Genomic DNA, 24,097 nt, shown 5'->3' on the forward strand with positions numbered 1-24,097 from the left:
GGCACTGTGGTGTATGAGGCAGCATACGATTTTTGTAAAGTGATCAGCCTTGGGAGTCAGACTGCTTGAGTTCACTTTCTGGCATTGGTACTTCCTAGCTATGTGACTTAGAAAGTTACTTAGGAGTTCCCGTCATGGCTCAGTGGTTAATGAATCTGACTAGCATCCATGAGGACGAAGGTTCAATCCCAGGCCTTGCTCAGTGGGTTAAGGATCCGGCATTGCCATGAGCTGTGGTGTGGGTTGCAGATGCAGCTTGGATCCCGGGTTGCTGTGGCTGTGGTATAGGCTGGCAGTTGTAGCTCTGATTCAACCCCTAGCCTGAGAACCTCCATATGCCACAGGTGCGGCCCTAAAAAGCAAAGCAAAAAAAAAGAAAGAAAGAAAGAAAGAAAGAAAGAAAGAAAGAAAGAAAGAAAGAAAGAAAGAAAGAAAGGGAGTTCCCGTCGTGGCGCAGTGGTTAATGAATCCGACTAGGAACCATGAGGTTGCGGGTTCGGTCTCTGCCCTTGCTCGGTGGGTTAAGGATCCGGCGTTGCCGTGAGCTGTGGTGTAGGTTGCAGACATGGCTCGGATCCCGCGTTGCTGTGGCTCTGGCGTAGGCCAGTGGCTACAGCTCCGATTCGACCCCTAGCCTGGGAACCTCCATATGCCGCGGGAGCGGCCCAAAGAAATAGCAAAAAGACAAAAAAAAAAAAAGAAAGAAAGAAAGTTACTTAATCTTTCTGTGCTACAGTTTCTTTGTCTATCAAATGGGGATACTTACAGTACCTACTTCATTGGGTTTATGCATAAGGTGCATTAACACATGTAAAGAGGAACTTAGAACAGCACATGACACATAGCTTTAAGATAACATCAGCTCCAGCAACACAGCTGGAATTTCAGTCACCATGGTGTATTAGCTATGGGTAATTGCATAAAGCACAAACTTCGGTACTGTCTCTTCAGTCCACTTTCACTACGTAAATAACAGGCATGGAGTGATGAGTGAGCAACCACATCACTCCTTTCAGAGTTTCTTGGTGATTGGCCACTGCGCGCAGAACGCATAGTCCTGCTGTCTCCTTGTTTCTCGGGGATAAATTCCATAACATTTTACACAAATAGATAATAAAAGAGCAATCAGCCAACAAAGATGAAGGGGCAGCAAAGAAACAAACAGTGATATTGCTGGAAGTGAAATTAGAACTGAATAGAAATGAAGTTAAAGAAATAGCCAACTGTGGGAATTTTGTCACTGCTGCAATTCGAGAGATCCTAGAAATGCGATCCAAGGAATTCAGTGAGGGTGAAATCATGAACATAAATGTTGTTATGAAAGTTGTTGTGATGAAAGGGATGAAGATACCCCAGAGACAGGGATGCCAGCAAAAACCTTCACATTGAAGAAACTCTTGGAGATACTTCACACTGAAAACACGAAGGAAAAAATATTAAATCCAACACTTAAATAAGTGTATGATGATTCATCAAGGCATATAAATTAGGCTCGCATGTATTATATGAGAAGGCAAGTACTGTTAAAACCAACGTTGACAAGCTTTCTACGAATACAACCCTTTCATTCTCAATGTTTCTAATGTTGAAATGACAGTGTACTAAATAACTAGTGCTTTTATAATTTTTTCATTCCCTTGTATTTATAATGGAATGGACACTAAGAGCATTTTTCTTGTTTTGACAAAAATGTTTAAAGGTCACAGAACAATCGTAATTTCTGGAATTCCTGTTGTGGCTCAGCAGGTTGAGAACCCGACATGGTGTCCCCGAGGATGCAAGTTCGATCCCTGGCCTCTCTCAGTGAGTTAAGGATCCCAGATTGCCACAAGCTGCAGCATAGGTCGCAGATGCAGCTCAGATCTGGCATTGCCGTGGCTGCGGCGTTAAGCCTCACCTGCAGCTCTGATTTGACCCCTGGCCTGGGAACTTCCATGTACTGCAGGTGTGACTGTAAAAAAGAAAAAAAATCGTCATTTCCTCCATTGATTACTAAGATTGGTTCTCCGGAATTCAGCATTTCCACTCTTCTTTATGGTTGTGGACTCCTTGCTTATATTATCATTTTCTTCATAGCCCATTTCTTACACACATTTCTTAAGATTATTCTTAGTTGTTTTGAATGTATCGTTGCTTCTGGAAATGGGATTCATCCTTACTATTTTCTAACAAGATAGTCTGATAGATAAGGAAGCTCTTGATTTTTAGATATTAACTTGGTTTCTGAATTCTTGAAGTTCTTATGATTTCTAATAGGTTCTTGGTTCATTTGGTGCCTGTCCCCTGGGAATTATGGCTCTGGCTTTTACGTGGAACAAGTGTGTGGGGGAAAGAAGCCTCGGCTAATTCAGAGAGAGGGTTCTTGGCCCTCTTCTGCTTGGAGGTGGATCCTTGTTTCTGATGTCATAGCTCAGGAGGCTCATTTCCAAAGCAATCTTGGTGGCACGTGGCCCTGAGTTCAAATCTCTAGTAACCACGTACTCACTGTGTGATCTAAACCTGTGTGAACAAAACCTCACCGAGCCTGTTTTCTCCTTGGGAAGTGGACATAATAGTACCTACTACATGAGATTATTAGAAAGATTAAGTGGGATATTTCATGTAAAACACCTCCCTGGGTGTTAGCACAATGAACAAGTTCAAGGAAGTTCCTGTGTCGTGGTGGGTTAAGGATCCCGTGTTTCAGCAGTGGCTCAGGTTCGATCCCTGGCCTAGGAACTTCCACATGCTTCAGGCGTGGCCAAAACAAAACAAGCTCAATACATATTAAGTATTATTTTTTTGCATTGTCTTTACATTTGTTTTTGAAAAGGGATTCTTTTCCGTCATGCTTTATCACAGGATATTGAATATAGTTCCCTATGCTATTCCTCACCACACATAGTTACCAAATTTTTTTCTTGTGATGAGGTTTTTTTTTTTTTTGTTTGTTTTTTTCTTTTTAGGGCCATACCTGTGACATATGGAGGTTCCCAGGCTAGGGGTCCAGTCAGAACCACAGCTGCTGGCCTACACCACAGCCACAGCAACGGTGGATCTGAGGCAGGTCTTCGACCTACACCACAGCTCACAGCGATGCTGGATCCTCAATCCACTGAGAGAGGCCAGGGATTGAGCTCGTGTCGTCCTAGATACTAGTTGGGTTCATTATTGCTGAGCCACAACTGGAACTCCAAGAATTATTATTTTTAGTCACAACTTTCTTCCTTCCTGGCCCAGCTATACTGCTCAGAAGCCACTGATGCTTTGCTTAAGGACAGTTCTGCCAGGGCTCTGGCTGATGTTTGGGTAAGTTGCTTGTTTTCAATGTTGCTGCGTCTATTTATCTCTCTGTGATTTCTTATGTATTTAAATGAGGAAGGTGGCTTCCACTGATGAAACGTTGAGCTGGAAAGAAGGGTGTGGCACGGACCTGCCTTCTCTAGTTGCTCCCGTGTTGCTCTGGCCGATGAGTCCCGTGAGCCCCGTCTCCAGCACACACACCCCCCCCTTCCCTTGCCTTCCTCGTTGTCCGACATCTGGACCTGCGCTTGCGCTTGAACCTCTACAGTAGCTTCTAGACAGAACCCTCTGCTTCTCCTCTCTCACTGCCATTAACTAGACCTCGCACCAAGAAATGCCTTCTAAACTACAGACAAAATCACGTCATTTCCTTCTTTAAAAAAGAAGAATCCCATTTGTGTCTTCACTGCTTAAAGGACCCTGACTGAACTCTGAAGACTGTCCTCTGATCACAAGCGACCCTTCCAATCACATTTCTCATCACTTTTTTTTTTTCTGTCTTTTCAGGGCCACACTTTTGGCATATGGAGGTTCCCAGGCTAGGGGTCGAATCGGAGCTATAGCTGCCGGCCTACACCACAGCCACAGCAACGCAGGATCTGAGCCGCGTCTTCGACCTACACCACGGCTCATGGCAACACCGGATCCTTAACCCACAGAGCAAGGCCAGGGATCGAACCTGCGTCCTCATGGACGCTAGTCAGATTCATTTCCACTGCGCCAGGACGAGAACTCCTCTAGTCACTACTAACGCTCACCTCTCCCCCTTTCCCAGCACTGCTAACACCACGAGCAGCTTCACCTCTAGACACACCCGGTTCCTCCCCCTTCCCCCAGTACCTCCTGTGCAGCTCTGCTGCCACGTGTCCCTCCAGCCTAAGTTCTCTCCTCATCCCACGTCCATCTTCTAAGCCCTGCTCAGCACCACACGCCTTCCTGAAACCCTTCTTGGTTTTCTTCTCCCACCCTCTCCCTCAGAATCCAGGTGGATCATTCCTTCTCCTGAGTTCCACGCCTACTTGCCTGAACTTGTTCCCTGACCTTGACTTTATCTTTCTTCCTCGCAGTAGATCCATCTCTGTAAACCGAAAGTTTCTCAAGCCTGAGAGCCAGGTCTGAAGCACCCAGGTGGGCCGTGGAGGACCGCCACCTCGCATTGCACTTGTCGGCTGGTCTTTCACCCGTCTCCCCACTAGCCCCTCATAACTGAATCAGGGTGAGAACCATGTCTTGGTCACCACTGTACCCCAAGTGCCTGACCCAGAGCCTGGCACGTAGTAGGTGCTCAATCAGAGCTTGCGGAATCAAATAATAGCGCTTCCGATTCACTGACCTCTTTGACCTCGTGATTCGGACCTTCTGTCAACTTCCTCAGCCACTGCTGTCACTCGCAGTTGCCTGCTCCACCTCGCAGCCCTTGGACTCTGAAATGCCTTCCAGTTACCAAAACTTTCTATCTTTCGCCGTGACTGATGGCCCCCTGACCTCTCCCTAATCTTCCAGTCGGTTCCCCTCTGCCTTCTCTCACCTCCCTTCCCGACTCGACATTCTGTTCTGTTCTTTCCAGAGCCCTGGCTAGGGTGGGGTCACTGGGGCACAGAAATTTAGAGGGCACCACATTTTTCTCCCACCACCTCTCTGGTCTCTGTTGGACGCCTCACCCTGGCCCCAGGCCAGCCCCCTTGGCAGTCGTGGAGATGGATGGAGTGAGAGGCCCGAGGTCAAGGGCTGGGAGCGCACCAGCCAGGGGACCTTTTGTGCACAGAGCTACCCTCCCCCTGCCCAGAGCAGCTTCCACTGAAGACAAGGCGAGTTTCACGCTGCTTGCCCCGGGCGCCAAAACTGCTAGTTAGGGCTCTGGTTCTGTCCTCCTTTCCCTCACCCCTTGACACCGTGCCAATTTCACGCTGCTTTCCCCGCTCCAGCAAAAAGCCCTGTCGCTGGGCTTCCAGGGACCACTTGTTCCAGCTGCCTGCCCTTGGTGGACGCTTGATGGCTGATCAGCCATCTTTTTTACTACTAGATGTTGAATCTTGGGGAGTATTTGTACTGGGGGATATTTGTGTTGCAGGATGCATCACACACACACACACACACACACACACACACACACACACACACACACACACACACACGCTGATAGAGAGCCTGAGGCTGAGCTATACAGGACTGACAGAAGAGGCAACAAGTTCCTTCACCCTTCTGAGTCTCTGCTACCTCATCTGTAAAATGGCCGTGACAGTCGTATCTACCTTATAATGTTGTTCTTGGGAATAAAGTGCATAGCAGGGTGCCCAGTACATATGCTAAGCACTCAGGGGATGTGAGTTCCCCTCCTCGAATTTTGGATTATCGTCCTGCATTTACGCTTTCTGAGACTGTGATGAGGTGTAGATAAGAAAGCTAGCGAACACCCCTGCTAGAGTAGATTTCGTCAATGGTTGGTCCAGAGGCCAGGCAGCAGCTCTTCTCCCCTAAGTGTCCCCCACTGCACCCCCACCCCCATCCCATCAGTGACCTGAAAGGCTGAAGGGCTCCTGAGAGAATTTCTCTCTCAGGATCTAGAAACTCAAAACTTTTTGAGCCAGTGCCAAGAATGTTCGCTGCAATCAACTTTGTCCATCATAAAGAGGCCAGCCTTGAGTTTCAAATCCTGCCACTGAGTGTTGGTCCCCTCCTTGAGTGTAATGGGAGATTTGAGTGCAGTTGAAATCAAGGCCAGCTCTTTCTATCAGTGGGTTTTAAGAACCCAGGGACATTTTTATCCATGTTTTTGAAATGGCAACCAACTACAAGGTCAGAATTGCAAAAAGCGAGGCTACTATAAAATCCTTTACTTACTTTTACCCAAATGTGTTTCTTTTCCAAACCAGGCAGTCTATGTGCGTGTTCATTATATGTTGTTTCCAGCTGACTTACCCTTTAGAAAAGTCATAGCCACAGGAAACTCATGCCCTGGAAGTGACTCAGGCAATACAATAGCACGTCTCCTGCATGCTTAGCCTCCAAGGAAAGTTGGCCAGTGGACTCATCACTCCACATAAACTAAAGCAAAGTCTCTATTTGCTGCATCTGGAAACAGTTGATCACATTAGCATTTCATTTATTTTTTAATAGAAGAGTTGTGTTTTAAACTAGCGCATAGCATTTTCAGAGCAAAATATCTTAATGTATATCTGATTATCTAGTTAGGTCCAATTTTTCAGTTTTGTTCTTTTATGGTTTGTGCTTCTGGTGTCAAATATAAAAAAGCCCCTGGTCCTCCCAATAAAAGTAAGAAAAATAAATGTTTTTTCTTCCCGAAAGTCATATATTTTACATTTAAGTCTGTGACCCATTTTGAGTTAGTTTTTGTATAAGGTGTGAGACTTAGGTTGAGGTTCATTTCTTTGCCTCTGGATGTCTAATTGCTCCAGCATCGTTTGTTGAAAAGACTATAGAATGTCCATTGTATTGCTTTTGCACCTTCGTGAAACATCAGTTGGGCACATTGGTGCGAATCTATTCCTGGGTTCTCTATTCCATTCCATTGATCTATGTGTCTGTCTTTCAGTCAATACTACACTGTCTTGATTACTGTACTTATAGAGTAACCTTGAATATTAGGTGAAGTGATCTCTCTCACTTCTTTCTTCTTTTTTAGTCCATATTGTTGTAGCTACTTTAGGACCTATAACATTCCATGTAAATTTTAGAATAAGCTTGTGTACATCTGCCAAAATCCTTGCTGGCATTTTGATAAGAATTGCATTAAACCTATAGATCCGGTAGGGGGGAACTGACATCTTTGATATGGCGAGTCTTCTAATCTATGAACGCAATCGATTCCTCCATTTATTTAGGTGTTCTTTAATTTCTTTCATCAATGTTTGGTGATTATAAGCGTACAAATCCAGTACATGTTTTGTTAGGTTTGTACCTGTTTCATTTTCCTTAAAGTGATTGTAAATTACTTTGGTTTCCAGATGTTCATTGTTAGCACAAGGAATGCAATTGATATATTTTTAAAAAGTGTTATTGGAGTATAGTTGATTTACATTGTTGTGTAAAGTGATTCAGTTGTACATATACAGGCACCCATTCTTTTTCAGATTCTTTTCCATATAGATTAGTACAGCATATTGACTAGGGTTCCCAGTTCTATACAGTAGGTCCTTGTTAGTCATCTGTTTTATACATAGTATTGTGTATATGTTAATCTCAACCTCCTAAGTTATTCCCCCCCCCATGTTTCCCCTTTGGTAACCATAAATTTGTTTTCTATGTCTGTGAGTCTGTTTCTGTTTTGTAAATAAGTTCATTTGTATTATTTTTTTTAGATTCCACATATAAGTGCTATCAATGGTATTTGTCTTTCTCTGTATGACTTACTTCACTTAGTACAAGACTCTCTAGATCCATCCATACAGTTGGTATTTATATCTCTATCTTGTATCCTGTGACCTTAATGAATTCATTTATAAGTCCAGGAGTTGTTCTGTCAGTTCTTCGGGATTTTCTATTTATGCAGTCATGTCATCTGCAAATAGAGACAGTTTTATTTCTTCCTTTCCAATCTATATGCCATTTATTTCTTTTTCTTTCCTGTTTAAGGTGTAGAACTTCTAGGACTATGTTGATATTTAACTTTAAAAGTCATAATTCAGGTGATATGGATTTTCTTGGCCTCACAGTGTCAAATAATTGCTTCGACTAAAATTGCATTTCTTGACCTAAGTTTAGGGAATAATGTAAAGTTTAATGGATAAATCACTTAAGATGGGTCTACACCATTGATATATCTGTACAACAGGGATGAAAACTCCCCCAGAGCTTTGTTGTGGCACTGAGATAAGGTATCTGAAAATGTTTTCATCATCATGCACTGTCCAAATATATGGAATTATTACGATGATGAAGGAGATGATACTAGTGTTTCTCTAGGAGCCAAGGCCCCTGTCCATCATATAGAACCAACATTTTCGGCCTTGAGGCCACAGACCTCATGGGTAGGCTTCAGGGTTCTTTGAAATTGTATATAAACAATATGGGAAGGTACATTTGGGAGAGGGAGACTTATCTCTTTCCGAAAGGTATTTGAAATTGTCTAGTTGAATGGATGAATAAATGAAACGGGAATATTTGACCCCATGCTCTAGGAAATAGCACAATCCCTGACCTCTGCGTATTGAGGTGGCTTTGTTAGGTGAAGCCAACTTGAAGAGTGTTTCTTTCCTTATCCCCAGACTTGAATGCCTTAAATGCTACTTCCTACCTGTACCAAGCATAGCAAGAAGCATTTTCACGAGAGAGGGGGTATATACTTAGATAGGAAGCCTCAGGCATTTCACGATGGAACAGTCTTCTAAGTTTCAGTTTTGAGCAGGTCTGTAACACTAGCCAGTTAGGAAGTAGAATAGCTAGCTTTGCAGAACTGACTATGACGATTCTAACATTCTAAGATGGAGCAACTGAGGACAAAGAGACTAGAGACTATGAAATCTCTGCAACTAGCATAAAAGACTCCAAACAATGAAGTGACCTTTATACTGTAAAATTGGTCTGGACCAAGCAACCCATCGTAAGGGGTACAGAAGAAGCTCAGTGAGTGACTCAGAACCGAGATGATAAAAGAAGATTTAGGCAGAACTGGGAGAGATGCAATTTCTTTTGCCACATTTGGCTAAGGAATTGCATAGCTCCAAAGACAGGCGCTGTTAGAGATAACCTTAGGGCTGATTGATTAGCGTTTGTGAGACTTTAGTGAGCCTAGCATGACTGTTGGACCTTGAGGGCCTGTGTTGGGCTGGGACCCAGGACCCTGTCTGTACCAGACTAGGTGTCTCTGTGGAATGTCTTGGAGCACATGAAATGCAAGAGCAAAGAGTCATAGAGGAAACTGATATAAGTATGTTTATAGTATCAACTGTTGAGCCCAAGCAACTGTAAGTTTGCCAAATAAAACACAGGCTGCCAATACTGCATGGGAAATACATATACTGAATATTTATTATTTGTCATTTGCCTGAAATTCAAATTTAAGTGACTTTCTTGCATTTTTGTTTGCTGGATCCAACAATCCTAGATGAGTGAGAAGTTTTTTTCAGGAGTTTAAGGAATAGACTAGTGCTTCTCGGACTTTAATGTGCATACAAATCACCTGAGAAGTCAGCAAGTCTGAGATGGGCCCAAGCCCTCATCTTTCTTTTTTGTTGTTGTTATTCATTTTTATTTTATATTGGAATATAGTTGCTTCACAATGTCGATGTCAGGGGTACAGCAAAGTAAATCAGTTATACATACACATATATCTAATCTTTTTCAGATTCTTTTCCCATATAGATTGTTACAGAATATTGAGTAGAGTTCCCTGTGCTCTACAGCAGGTCCTTGTTGATTATCTATTTTATGTGTAGTAGTGTGTATATGTTAATGCCAACCTCCTAATTTATTCGTCTTCTTCCACATTTCCCCTTTGGTAACCACAAGTTTGTTTTCTATGTCTGTGAGACTATTTCTGGTTTGTAAATAAGTCCGTTTGTATCATTTTTTTTAAAGATTCCACATATAAGTGATAGCATATGGTATTTGTCTTTCTCTGTCTGACTTCACTTTGTATGATAATCTCTAGGTCCATCCATGTTGCAGCAAATGACATTATTTCATTCTTGTTTATGGCTGAATAATATTACATTGTATATATGTACCACACCTTCTCTATCCAGAGAAAAATGTAATTTGAAAACATACATGCATCCCAATGTTCATTTCAGCACTACTTACAAATAGCCAAGACATGGAAGCAACCTAAATGTCCATCGATAGAGGAATGGATAAACAAGCACTTGTGTTTCTAAAATGTTCCCAGGTGATGCTAATGCCACTGGTCACAGGGCATACATTAAATAGCAAAGGGTTACATAGGTTAATGCTTGAGGCACCTTTCTTGTTCCATAGTAAAATTTCCATCATTACCGGCTAACTCTTCCGTCATCACCCCAAGCATCAAGTAAAAGGAAGTCTTCAACTATGTTGCAAAGAGGTGTCTAGAAGTGTCTAGAGCAGGTGAAGCATTTGGGGTCCAAACTGGATGGACCAGGCAAGCACAAACTCTACCAGAAGAGAGAAATAATAGGACTTAACTGCTCTAACCCAGTAGTTCCCAAATTGTCTGCACATTATTATCACTAGGAGATCTTTTTTAAAAATTCAAGAGCCCAAGTCCTCCAGGACTAATTAAATCTTAATCTTTAAAAAAATTTTTTTAAGTTATAGTTGATTTACAGTGTTTTGCCAATTTCTGCTTTAGAGCAAAGTGACTCAGTTGTATACACACATATACATATATATACATATATACACCCACACATTCTTTTTTTATATTATCTTCCATCATAGTCTATCCCAGGAGATCGGATATAGTTCCCCATGCTATACTGTTAGATCTTGCTGTTTGTCCATTCTGCATAAAATAGTTTGCATCTCCTAACCCCAAACTCCCAGTCCTTCTCCCTCCCTCCCTCCTCCTCATAATGCTGCTTATTGATAGAACATCCTTAGTAGTAAAACAAGAAACAGAGATATATGTTCCATACTAAATGAAGTAAAATATAAAATATAGCAGACTTATAAAATGCCTTCACTGCCTTTTCACTACTATGCTTTCACTTTTGCACACACACAGAAATCCCCTGTGATGGGAGAGAGAGTAACACTGAAAGTTAGAGAGGGAAAGAAGGCATCAGAGGAGGTAGAGACCAAACAGAAAGTTTAAAGTATAAGCTCAGAGATAAATTAAAACCGGCTTGGAAGAGTAATGCTTAGTTGAAGGCGGACAGGAGGAGCTGTGAACAACCATAATATTTACATTATGTGTGTGGATTGTCACATTTGTGCCCAGGCTTGGTCAGTTTCTACAAATCAGTGAGTCTTAACCATTTCATCCATGTCACCTTTTGGGCCAGGCCTGAATGAAGTTAAGGAATCGTGGGGTCTACTTCCCCATCACCTGCTCTCCAACTCTTGGTATAACGTTCAGGCAAGTCCCTTGAGGTGCCTGCAGTTTCCCCAAATTGGAACATGTGATGGAAATGTCTTCTCTTCCCATAGACTGCCCAGGGAGGTATCTCTCCTGAGTCTTCCTGGAGCTACCCATCATCCCCAGAGCTCTGGCCACAGTGGCCACAAGAGACAGATGGCTGCATAAGATGGCAGGGCTCTTCGGCTCCAAGTGTTACTGGAGCCGGGTGGAACCTGTATCCGGGAGTAGGGAATCTTAGATTCTCAGGTAGTAGGGAGAGCAGACAAGGGAAGGACAAGAGTGGAGCCATCTTTAATTTTAAGAATTGCCCTGGAGTTCCCTGGTGGCTCAGCAGATTAAGGATGCAGCATTGTCACTTCTGTGGCTCTGCTTACAGCTGTGACACAGGTTTGATCCCTAGCCCAGGAACTTCTGCATGCTGCAGGCCCAGCCAAAAAAAAAAAAAAAAAAAGCCCCTTTTCCCCAGCCCACTAAGCATGCATGCTTTTTGTCCTTAAAACTTTGTAACTCTGAGACTCAAACCCGTTTTCTGCCATTTACACTCTAGACCTTGATATAATTTTTATGGATCATAGACAGGGAGCAAGTTCTCTAGCTATTAAAAGTTACAACTAATCAACAGGTTGAGAGGCCTCCTCTAAGATACTTTCTACAAAGAAGATGATGTAGACAATAGAAACTTCTAGCTAGAATAAACTTTAGAGATCTTACTTCATGGACCAGAAAGTTGAGACTTAAGGTCATCAGTTATTTGAAGACCACATTCTTAACCATGCCTTGTTCTTGAAGTGTCTAAGCCCTAATACTGACATTTCTCTAAAACTCGATTTTCTTTAAACTCATTCTTTAATCGTGAGCTAAGTATATGCCTTTTGTGATGCTCAAAGCAGTGACACTGGCTTTGCAAGTTACCATCAGGCTGAGGGGGCACTTGGGCTGCACGCTTTCCCTTCCTGATGATGGTGAACATGCCTATCAGCTGGTAGCAGTGATGAGCCCGGGAAGGGAATTGCTGCTGGTCCCTCTGCAATAGTGGGATGAACACGCTCTGTTAGCTGTTTGCACCAAGTGTGTCAAACTCCAAATTCTAGGATGACAACAACATACCCCACATTTGAGGGGTGATGTGGCTCTGAGTCTTGGCACACGGTCTTCAGCATTGTACTCTTGAGATTTCTTTTTTCCCATAGTAGAGGCACACTTTTTGGAACTCTTTTTTGTTTTTTTTTTTTTTATCATTGGTGGGAGGGGGTGGGTTGAAAGTCAAGTCTGTACGTGTTTTCTGTGCTAATCTGAGAGCTGGACTCAACCCCAGGACTTGGGTCACTTACACACAGAGATCTCATTGTAAGGGGGGAGCAAAATGGCAGCTCCTCAGCTGCACTTTGAAATTCTGCATTAAAAAAAACACTAAGTATTCATAAGCCTCTTATTTAATGAATGAATCCCTTTGTATTTACATCCTTCACAACTCAGGGAACAAATAGGGTTTAGTTGCTAGAAAGTGAAAACTTCAAGCTCATCAGAATGGGGGAAAGAGTAGGCAATTTAGACGAACAGTGGAAATGGCTCCGCTCCGACTTCTTGGTACCTGCTCCCAAGGACATGCCAACCAATGCTTTATTTTTTCAGTGTCTCCACCTCCAGTTTAGGACATCCAAAAAGGGTCCACAAGATGCTTATCAAGATGCTTATCAGCATAACTCAGTATTCAGCTGGTTAGACGCTCACCTAATATCAAACCAGGGAACAAACAGAACAACTAGTGAGGTGTGGTGATTGCCACTTGCCAATGAATGACTTACGTTTTGCCACATGCCTTCACCTTGCTCCCTCCTCTTTTATCTAAAATTCTCCAGACAGGGTAAACCATTGAGGAAGAGGTTAGAGGTCAATCTCTATCAGAAGCAATCCAAAAGAAAATTTTGAGTTGACATAATTTCAAAACGGAAGTGGAATAAACTCATTCGTGGGTTCTCCCACTCATTAGGCTAGTTTCAGGCTCTTCAATATTAATTAGTAGGCTGTGAATTCAGTTCTGTGCAATTATGATGAGCCAGTTTTTGGAGTATGAAAGAGCTAACTTATCATATTTTCGAACTACTCATCTAGAATATTTTTGTATTTCCATATTTCTCGAGTAGCACTTAATTTAATCTTAGCCCCATTTCTTTCAATAAACCATTGTTGCATCTCATAAGCAGCACAGCTTCTTCCTCTAACTCATCTCCCCGTGAAATTGGTTTAATGAAGCAGAAAGGTATGAAGCATTAGCAACAGTGGAATCCATGTGGTAACACTTCATTTTTCAGAGGCACTCACATTTCCACCCTAATTTATAAAATCAGCACACAAATGATTTTTATCACGGCCATTACATCAGTATAAATTACTGCCTTTTCTATAACACGGCAGTTAGTCAAACTGTTGAAATGATATCTATTAGTCAAGGCATGGGGGAGGGGGTGCAGGGAGAGGTAGGAAAGAGTTAGTGAAAGCGAAGGCTGATGGTTGTCTTACAGAAACACTAATATTAATTTACCATAATGAACACCGATGGGGTATTTTGCAAACGTACAGATGAAAATTAAATGCACAAAGTGAAGCAAATGGGTCAATTTGTTCAGGACAAAGAAAGGGACCTTCAATAAACAAAACGGTGCTATATAGAGACAGACAGCGATGCAATTAGTCAGACACTCCTCCTGTCCAGTGGGCAAGCCGCAGCCGCCCTGGGCAGGAGCCATTGTTGTTCTCTCCCGCGTGGGTGTCTTCATTTATCTCATTGTAGGAACTGTCATCCTGGTTTTGTGCCCTGTGGCCTCACCATGTCAAATCCATCCTGCCAGAGCCTCCTTGGAGAGTACTGCCTACTGGCATCTCCTCTCTTCACCACTGCCTCCTAGGTTGCTTGCTAGAACCTAGCGGGCCCCCTTCGCAGTTAGACAGTCTCAGTCATCTGACCTCACTGGTGTGAGCCTTGCGGTCAGTGGGGTGGGGCTGGGTTCACAGTTCCCTCGGCTCTCACTGTGATCAAGTTTACTGAGCAAACGATTTACGAGTTTGACAGTTCCTTTTGGAGAGACAGCATAGATGGATGGGTATAGGATGAGTTTAACCTTGAAAGAATAAACTGTTCACATACTTCAGAAGCGGCATTTAACCATAAGCAATTTGCGTATAAATTGCAAGTCATTCTTGTCCATCGAGTGGCACGCCACGCTGGGTAGACTTCCGTGCTGTGAATTCTATGTGACAGTACTGTAGCCATATTGAAAATGTACTCCCTTCTTCTACTGGCTTCAGTACCTTGTACCAGTCTATCTTAGTGAGAGTATGTAAAACCTTTATGGGCAGTTCTGGGTTCTATATTTATTCAATAATTCGTTCCACTAACAAATATTTTGGGGGCCTGTGCTATGTACCAGGGACCAGGCTACTAGATGCTTGGGAGCCAATGGCAAATGAGCCTTCTAGTGGAGAAAGCAATCATTGAACAAGTAATTGCAAGCAAGATTTATGGGGTTCCTGAGGTTGGTGGTAATTCCACAATGGTTTCTCTCAATTATCTCTCATTACCCTCAGCCAGGGTGTTCAGGGAATACCAATTTGTTGATTATAGACAGTCACCATGTCTATTTAGGTCTTGGTAGTTTCTGAAAACCAGACGCATACTGGTTTTTACCAAATTTGATATACTATTGAATGATACAAAATTACAACTTAATATTCATTTTTTGAGTCTCCACCCTGCAATCCAATAGAAGCTAGCATTTTCAAATACACAGCTCTTGCAGTTGGGAAATAGATTTCAATGAAATTTGACACCCTGATCAACATTATAAACATCTGCTTGTATTGAATGGGGGTTAGTAGTTCACAAACCTGCTAATCTTAACATTAGATAAGCTAAAATTAGTGATACCTGGTATCAAAAATCCCCAGAATAGAATCTAAAATCTTTTGCTTTGGCTTTAAGTTAATCATTGTTTGCATTTCTTCCTATCTATCTCTCTATCTATCCTCCTGTTCTTAATGCCTGTCCTCATGTAAGTAAAAGGAAAGGTCTCTTTTATAGATGATGACCTTAGAGATATAACTCTGTCCTTAATTCCTTACTTTTTTTTAGTCCTAAGCCATGGGAAGTAACACATTCTTCCAAGGGTTTTAGACCAGGGGCTGGGACATTTTTCCTGTCGAAAAAAAAAAGCCAGATAGCAAATTTTTTTTTTTTTTTACTTTGTTGGCCTTACAGTGTCTGAGTCAACTCAGTTTTTGTTACACAAAAGCAACTATAGACAATAGATAGATAAATGGGGGTGGCTGTGTTTCAAGGAGACCATATCTACAGTGATAGGAGGTGGCCCTGAATGGGCCCATAAGCCATAGTGTGCCAACCCTGGTTTTCAAGCATAAGAAACGTCTACGGTGTTAGGAAAAGAAACACGAGCAGAGGACAGGTCAGCGAAACAGGGTCATGAAGCATCATCAAAGTGTAATTATAAGGAGGTTCCCTAGGCTTAGTCACTTGCCCCTCGCCCTGCTGAGGAAGCACAGTTACTAATTCACAGCTTAACTTGAGATTATGTCAGCCGTTTGGACGTGCACTTAGTCACCTAGCTTTCTTCCTCTAGTCTTCGTATTCCCTTATGATATCATCTTTTCCTTATCTTGATTTTTACATTTTTGATTTATGGTTTGCTACTATATTATCTGTTCTTAGTCTTTACGGAGTGTGCCATTCCTCATTAGCTCTTTGGGCCTGACCCTTGAGCTCCAGTTAAGTTCATCTCCTGACAGTTCCTCTTTGCCCATAACTTAGATTTCCTAGGCCCTGTAATGGGGTATTTTTCAGCTCATTTCTTTCGTAGGATTCAACCCAGTTTACCCCCTAAGATGTTCTTTCTTCCGATTCCTGCTTTGATTGACATAACATCCTCCTCAACCCTGAAGAGTTATACAAAGGTGAGTCTGCTATGGCAACATATTCTATACATGAATCCATGCTCCTGGAGAGCCCTGGACTGCAGGAAAGAGACACAAGTGGCACACACACGTGTGTTCTCTCTGTTTGTCTCTCCACATGTGCATATGCGTGTGAACACACACAAACACATACATACATTTATTGAACGCTTACTATCTGCCATGCACTATGGTTTTTTACGTACATTAGCTCATTTAGCTCTGTTAACAGGTACTCTGTTAAGGCATGCATTATATTATCATTGTTATTATTATTAATATTATTATTGTTGTTATTTTGTCATCGTCATCTCCATCACCTCCATTTTATGGATGAGAAACCTGAGGCCCAGCACAGTTTAATTTACCTTCCCGAGATCACATAGTGAGAAAGTGGCAGAGTGCAGATTTGTACACAGTTTGATCTGAACCAGAACTTGTGGTCTCATCATCTGAACAGCATAGTGGTTGGTTGCTCTGCTGCCCCAGTGATCCTAAGTAATTAAGAGACTTCACTGCTAGAGGGCTGAGACTCTTTCTTGCCTTTTTTTTTTTTTTTTTTTTTTTGCTACCTCTAGGTGTGTCCCTCTGGCTCCTGACACTACTTAGGTCCATAGCCCTCAGAGAAGCCCATCTGTCACTCTTGATCCAAACTTCTACAATGACAAGATAGCTTCATATAGACAGCCAGCACTGTGGTCACACAAAAATGATTTGATATCTGGCTCTGAACCATACAGACATTCTTTTTCATATTCTTTTCCATTATGGTTTATTACAGGGTATTGAATATAGTTCTCTGCACTATACAGCAGGACCTCATTGCTTATTCATTCTAAATATAATTTTATCTATTAACCCCCAATTCCCCATCCATCCCACTCCTCCCGTTTCCCCCTTGGCAACCACAAGTCTGCTCTCTGTGTCTGTGAGTCTGTTTCTGTTTTGTAGGTGGGTTCATTTGTGCCATATTTTAGATTCCACAAATAAGTGATATAATATGATATTTGTTGTTCTCTTTCTGACTTACCTCACTTAGTATGATAATCTCTAGGTCCATCCATGCTGCTGCAAATGGCATTATTTCATTCTTTTTTTATGGCTGAAAAAGACAAATGGTCTCCACATTTGAAAGGAAGAGGTGAAACTCAATTTTCAGATGATATAATGTTACATATAAAAAAAGAATCCACAAAAATAAAATTAAAGCTAATGAATGAATTCAACAAAGTTATAGAATCTAAAATCAGCACCCCCAAGTATGTTGAATTAGTAATCTTAAAATTATAAAGACAGTTCTGTGTACAATAGCATCAAAAAATAATTTGGAAAAAAAATTTAAGAAAAGAAATGTAAAGCTTATACTCTGGAAACCACACAAAAAAAAATCAAAATAAGTATGAAGACCTAAATAAATGGAAAGCTGCCCCATGTTCGTGGATAGACTTATTGTTTAAATGGCAACATTATTCGAGGTGATCTGCAGATTCAAGAGATCCCTGTCAAAATCTCGATGACTTTTTTTTTTTTTACAGAACTAGAAAAGTAGATTCTGAAAGTCATGTGAAATTGCAAGGGACCTCAAATATTCAAAACGATCCTGAAAATCAAAGGTATCATTGGATGACTCAAACTTTTCCATTCGAAAGCTTAAAACAAAACCACAGTAATCAAATCAATGTGCTACTGGCAAAGGGATAGACGATCAGTGGAATAGAATTGAGTCCAGAAATAAATTCATACATGTATTTTTAATTGATTTTCAACAAAGGTGCTAAGACTATTCAATTAGGAAAGAATAGTCTTTTCAACAAATAGTCTTTTGAGCAACTGAATAGCCACATGCAAAAGATTGAAGTTGGACCTCTAGCTCACAGTATATATAAAAATTAACTCAAAATTGGTCAAAGACCCAAATGAAAGAACTAATGGATAATACTCTTAAAAGAAAACATAGGGGTAAATCTTCATGACATTGGATTTGGATTCTTAGATATGATGTCAAAGTACAAACAACAAAGGAAAAATAGATAAAATGGAATTCATCAAAATTAAAAATATTTTGTTTTTCAGAGGACACTATCAAAATAATAAAAAAAACCTATAGAAAGGGAGAAAATATTTGCAAATCATATATGGGTATCTATCATATCCATAATGTATAAAAGACTCCGACAACTCAACAACAAAAAAACAAGCTACCTGACTAAAGAGTAGTCAAGGACTTAAATAGGCATTTATCCAAGGAATATAAATAAATGGCCAACGAGCTGGTGGTAGGAATGTAAAATGTTGTGGTTGCCTTGGAAAACATCTTGGTCAATTCTCCAAAATGTTAAAAATAGAATTACCATGTGAACTAGTAATTCTACTCCTCGCTATATACCCCAAAGAATTGAAAACAGGTATTTAGATAAATACATGCATATGAATGTTCATATTAGCACTATTCGCATTAGCCTCAAGGTGGATAAAAAGTCAGTAAATATCTATCAGTTGATGAATGGATAGACAAATGTGGTATTCCCATACAATGGATTATTATTCTTCCATAAAAAGCAGTGATATACTGATACATGTTACAACACTGATGATGAACCTCAAAGATATTATGCTAAGCAAAAGAAAACAAACAGGAGTTCCCATCGTGGTGCAGTGGTTAACAAATCCGACTAGGAACCATGAGGTTGCGGGTTCGGTCCCTGCCCTTGCTCAGTGGGTTAACGATCCGGTGTTGCCGTGAGCTGTGGTGTAGGTTGCAGACGTGGCTCGGATCCTGCGTTGCTGTGGCTGTGGCTGTGGTGTAGGCTGGTGGCTACGGCTCCGATTCAACCCCTAGCGTGGGAACCTCCATATGCCGCGGGAGCAGCCCAAGAAATAGCTAAAAAGACAAAAAGAAAAAAAGAAAACAAACAGAAAAGGTCATATATGATTCAATTTATATGAAATATCTAGAATTAGGAGTTCCCGTTGTGACTCAGTGTGTTGGGAACCCAGTGCTGTCTCTGTAAGCATGTGGATTTCATCCCTGGCCTCACTCAGTGGGTTAAGAATCCGGCGTTGCACAACCTGCAGTGTAGGTCACACAAGTGCCTCGGATCCAGTGTTGCTAAGGCTGTGGTGTAGGCCTCAGCTGCAGCTGTGATTCGACCCCTGGGCAAGAAACTTCCCTATGCCACAGGTATGGCTGTAAAAATAAAAAAGCAAAAGAAAAAGGGAAGAAGATAGCTAGAATCAGCAAATCTATAGAAATAAAAAGCAAATTAGTGGTTTCTAGGGCGTGTGAGGGGAGAATGGGAAATGACTACTTAATGAGTACAGAGTTTTCTTTTGGAGAGATAAAAACAGTTTGGAATTTGAGAAAGGTGATGGTTGCACATTAGGAATATACTAAACACCTTTGAATTGCACACTTAATTAATTTTATGTTACGCAATGTTTACATAAATTTCAAAAGTAATCGCTCTAGGTGCTATGAGGAGAACAGATTTGAAGATAGCACACATGGAAATGAGGTCAGTTAGAGGGCTGTCACAGTGGTCCAGATGAGGTGATGGTGACCTGAATTAACGTTGCCAGCAGCAAGGACGGAGAGAGGCAAATTAATTCAAGTTATTTAGGAACCAGCGTGTACAGGACTTGGTGGCCAACGAGATGAGGAAAGAGTGTGTGACAGGCGTTGAGGATGTCTCAAAGCTTTTGAAGCTGGGTGCCTAGGCAAACTGCAACACCACTGGAATTAAAACCCATTTTACAGATGCAAAACTGGAGAGGCTATTGGCTTGCCTGCTGTCACACAGTGAACCAGTGGGGGAAATACGCCCATGCTGCTCTCCTGATCTGTGGCTCAGGCAACTTTGCATATGATATAGCAAATATGAATAGTGACTTAAAAATCACCTGAATATTTTCGAACAACTGCATAATTGGTTTCTTGTGTGCCTTCATTTTAATACCCATGTTTGGAACTATAAAGTTATAGCTATGACAATATTCTGATGCAACTACATCTCTGAGCCCCCTGTGTCTGCCACCTCCCTTTACAATGCTTTCTATCCAGTACTGACAACCCTGAAAGGCCTTTCTCTTATAAGCCTTCCTCCCTCCACGAACACAACCCAGGGAACATGCTGTAGCCCCTCCTTGTCTCTCTGAAACAGCATAGTTGTAAGGGACCATATGTCTGCAGCCCGAAGCCTTCTGGTGCTGAAATGGAAACAAGCTACCCAGAGCACCCCAAATATAGGGATGAGTAGAAGAGGCCTTGGGCTTGGGCTTGGGGGCTGGGCAGGAGGAAGGAGACAAAGCACATGACCCTGTCATGGGAGGACCTCAGTCCCAGGTGGCAGGAGGCAGTGGGGGTGGAGGCACAGCAAAACCTCAGCTGCTGGAGAGGAAGAGCCAGGACCTTTTGTCCCATAATGTATGGAAGAGTGTGTGCGTGTATGTGATGATGATGATTAAATGGTACATGGTATCAGCGAAAATTGTCAGCACGGATGCTGATTAGGGATGCTGAAGAACTAATAGTATGGAAGGAAACTGGAAAAATTGGTCTGAGTGTGGAAAAGTAATACTAATTACAATCATTTATGCGAACCGCTTACCATTTATGACTAATTACCACCCAACACAATAACCATTAGGTATATCATTAAATATGTGTCAGATTAACTTTGTTGTCAGTTTTATTTGTGATTACAACAGTAAACTCTGCGTGTATGCTTGTGCTTAATAGTTTGTTGCTCATGCAAGCACGGCTGTCAGCTCACAATTTGAAAAAACATTATGTTAAGGGCTGGAGCGTGGCAGGCTTTGAATTCCAGGCTAAGTAGTTTGTAGTTAATTTAGGAGGCAATGGGGAGCCCTTACAGAATAATCAATAGAGAAGACACATGATCAGTGCTGTACTTTAGGAACCACAGACTGGCAAGCCTGGAAGATTCCTTAGAGGTTACTCACCCAATGGTCACCAGCCAGTGGGCACTGGCAACCACACTGGAGGCTCTGGAGGGATTGTCGTGGGTATAACACCGGGAACTCTACCCAATATTCTGTGATAATCGATATGGCAAAAGAGTCTGCAAAAGAATGGACTGTGTATATGTACAACTGAATCACTTTGCTGTACAGCAGAAATTATCACAGCATTATAAATCAACTATACTTCAATAAAACTTTTTTTTAAAAAAGAGCCTTTGAAAGGGTCAACAAATAAAAATTAACTGGGAAAAAAGACTAAAGGGAGTCATGTACTTCATAATATAGCTGCTCGGATCAACTACAATGTCAATATTATTTGTTTTGGGCTGGAATCAATCAAACTGGAACACTTTATCAGAAGCACTGATTGGCAGTTATGAAAGTCTGATGCACTTTTTATAATGGGAAACAATTCTTTCTTTTTTATTTTTAAAATTTTTATTGAAATATAGTTGATTTACAATGTTGTGTTAATTTCAAGTGTACAGCACAGCGATTTGGTTATACAAATATATATGTTCTTTTAAAAATTCTCTTCCATTATAGGTTATTATAAGATATTAATTATAGGTCCCTGTGCTATATGGTAGGTCCTTGTTGGTTATGTATTTGACTTTTTTAGTTTCATTGAAGTATAGTTGATTTACAAAGTTGTGATAATTTCTGCTGAACAACAAAGTGATTCAGTTATACATGTACACACATCCATTCTCTCTGATTCTTTTCCCAGATAGATTATCAAAAAATGCTGGGTAGAGTTCTCTGTGCTATACAGCAGGTCCCCACTGGCCAATCATTCCATATACCTCAGTGTACATATGCCAATCTCAAAGCCCAGTCCATCCCTCCCATCCCCCCAACTGTCCCCTTTGATAACTGTTTTTCAAAGTCTGTGTGTCTGTTTCTGTTCTGCAGATAAGTTCACTTGTATCCCTTTTTTAGATTCCACATATAGGAAACAAATGACAATTTTAACATTAGAAAAACAATTTCCAATTATGGGCTCCACAGGTTCAAAACAAATTAAAAGGGGTCTTGAGAGGTGAAACGGTTAGGAGCCTCAACTATAATCCAACCAATCATTTCATTTGCAGATGGGGAAAGAGAGGCTAGAGAAGGATGGAACCTGCCTTAGAGGAAGATGGATATACGGATTGGACAGTACATGTGGAAGGTAGGTGAGCCTGGAGACTACAAAACCAGTTCAGTAGCAAATCAAGGTGCCTAAATTAGGGTGGTAGAAATTGATTTACAAAGGAGAATGGCAGATGGGAGAGGATGAAAAGGCAGTGTCAGACAGACTGGTTAAATGTGGGCAGAGAAGAGGAGAAAGAAGCTGAGGTTGACTCTGAAATTTCCAGTGTGGCTGAATGGGGGCAATGGTGGCATCATTAACAGAAATATAAAAATCCGGAAGAAAAATTGGTTTTGGAGTAGAAGGGAATCATATGTTTGGTATTAGATATTTTGACTGTAACTTGTAACATTGTGTATTCAAAAGGAGAATGACAATAGAAATTAGAAACACTTGGGCTTAAATCCTGACTTCTTTATGCTGTGTGGCTTTTGATAAGAAATTTTTCTTTTGACTCTCAATTTTCATATCTGTAGATCTGGAACAGTGATATCTGCCTTATAGAGTTACTGAGAAGATTAAGTAGGAGAAAGTACCTCAGATAATATCTAGCAAGTGGCAAGTACTTATTACTTTTCCCTGGAAGAAGTATGGAAGTAGAAATGTTCAAAAAGAAGCAGTTAAGAAATACGGGAGAGTTCAGGAGTGATATCAGATCCCAAGCTTTATTTTCAGGATCTAACTGCAAAACACTGATAGTACTTTTCCAACATTTCTTGGAGGTGAAGTTACTAGAAGAGAATACAGGAGAAGCCACACTTACTGAGAATTTGGGAAGGAATCTAGCAAAGGAACTTGAAGGAATGGACAGAGGAGGATAGAGAACACCTTGTCAATGAAGCCAAGGGAGGCAAAATAATTTGAAAATGGAAGTTCTGGTCCAAGGGTTCAAATGCATTAAAAGGTCTAGAAAATGAAGACAGAGTAAGGCCATTTTGGAGGTCACTTTTAGAGACAGCAGAAAATAACAGATGAAGTAAATAAGATGGCACAGCAGAGACAGTAAAGAAAAATCCACTCTTTCAACATGGGCCATAAACAAGAAGGATAGAGGTGATGGTAACTCAAATAGTAGCAGCTATAAGAAAAGTTTATTTCAGGCTACTTAAAACCTGAGCATGTTGTATATGCCAAGGGAATCCTTCCAGTGGAGAGAAACAGACTGATAAGGCAGAAGAGAGAGGTCGTATTTGTTAAGGAGGTTCTCTTAAGCTACCATAGGCAGCCCCAGGCTATGGTCACTCTAAATATGTGCTTGGGAGACTATTACATTTAGAAGGGATAGACAGTAGGTCCTACTGTACAGCACAGAGAACTATATCCAATGTCCTGGGATAGACCATGATGGAAAGTAATATTTTTAAAAAATGTATATATATATATATATATATATATATATATATATGTATTTGGGTCACTTTGCTGTACAGGAGAAACTGGCACAGCATTGTAAATCAACTATACTCTATACTTTAATTAAAAAATTAAAATAAATAAAAATGTCTTGGAGAGGAGCTAATGCTTGAGTCCGGAAAAGTTGCCTGATGGCACACCAGAAGGAAGCCATCCCATTAGTGCTGTTTGCCTATACTTGTGAACAAACCACCCCAAAGAAGCATCCAGTCTTCTCATGTGCATAGTTAAGTGGCATAATTTAGAGTCTAAACTCCAAGTTTGGGTCCCCAAAGCAGGGGGCTCAAAATTTTGTCACT

At 41.3% G+C, this 24,097-nt stretch overlaps 1 protein-coding gene and 1 pseudogene across 1 annotated transcript in view; one reads left to right on the forward strand and one right to left on the reverse strand.

The window, feature by feature from the left end:
- The window catches only part of LOC100524542, a 34,777-nt pseudogene extending 14,550 nt beyond the window's left edge, over positions 1–20,227 (reverse strand).
- Positions 1–24,097, forward strand: part of LOC110257749 (protein transport protein SEC31-like) — a 450,026-nt gene that overhangs the window by 270,534 nt on the left and 155,395 nt on the right. Inside the window, exon 2 of the mRNA XM_021080205.1 lies at positions 22,345–22,424. The gene's annotated coding sequence lies outside the window, so the exon portion shown is untranslated. The remainder of the gene's footprint in view (positions 1–22,344; positions 22,425–24,097) is intronic.

This window comes from Sus scrofa, chromosome X (genome assembly GCF_000003025.6).
Source record: "Sus scrofa isolate TJ Tabasco breed Duroc chromosome X, Sscrofa11.1, whole genome shotgun sequence".
Lineage (NCBI taxonomy): Eukaryota > Metazoa > Chordata > Mammalia > Artiodactyla > Suidae > Sus > Sus scrofa.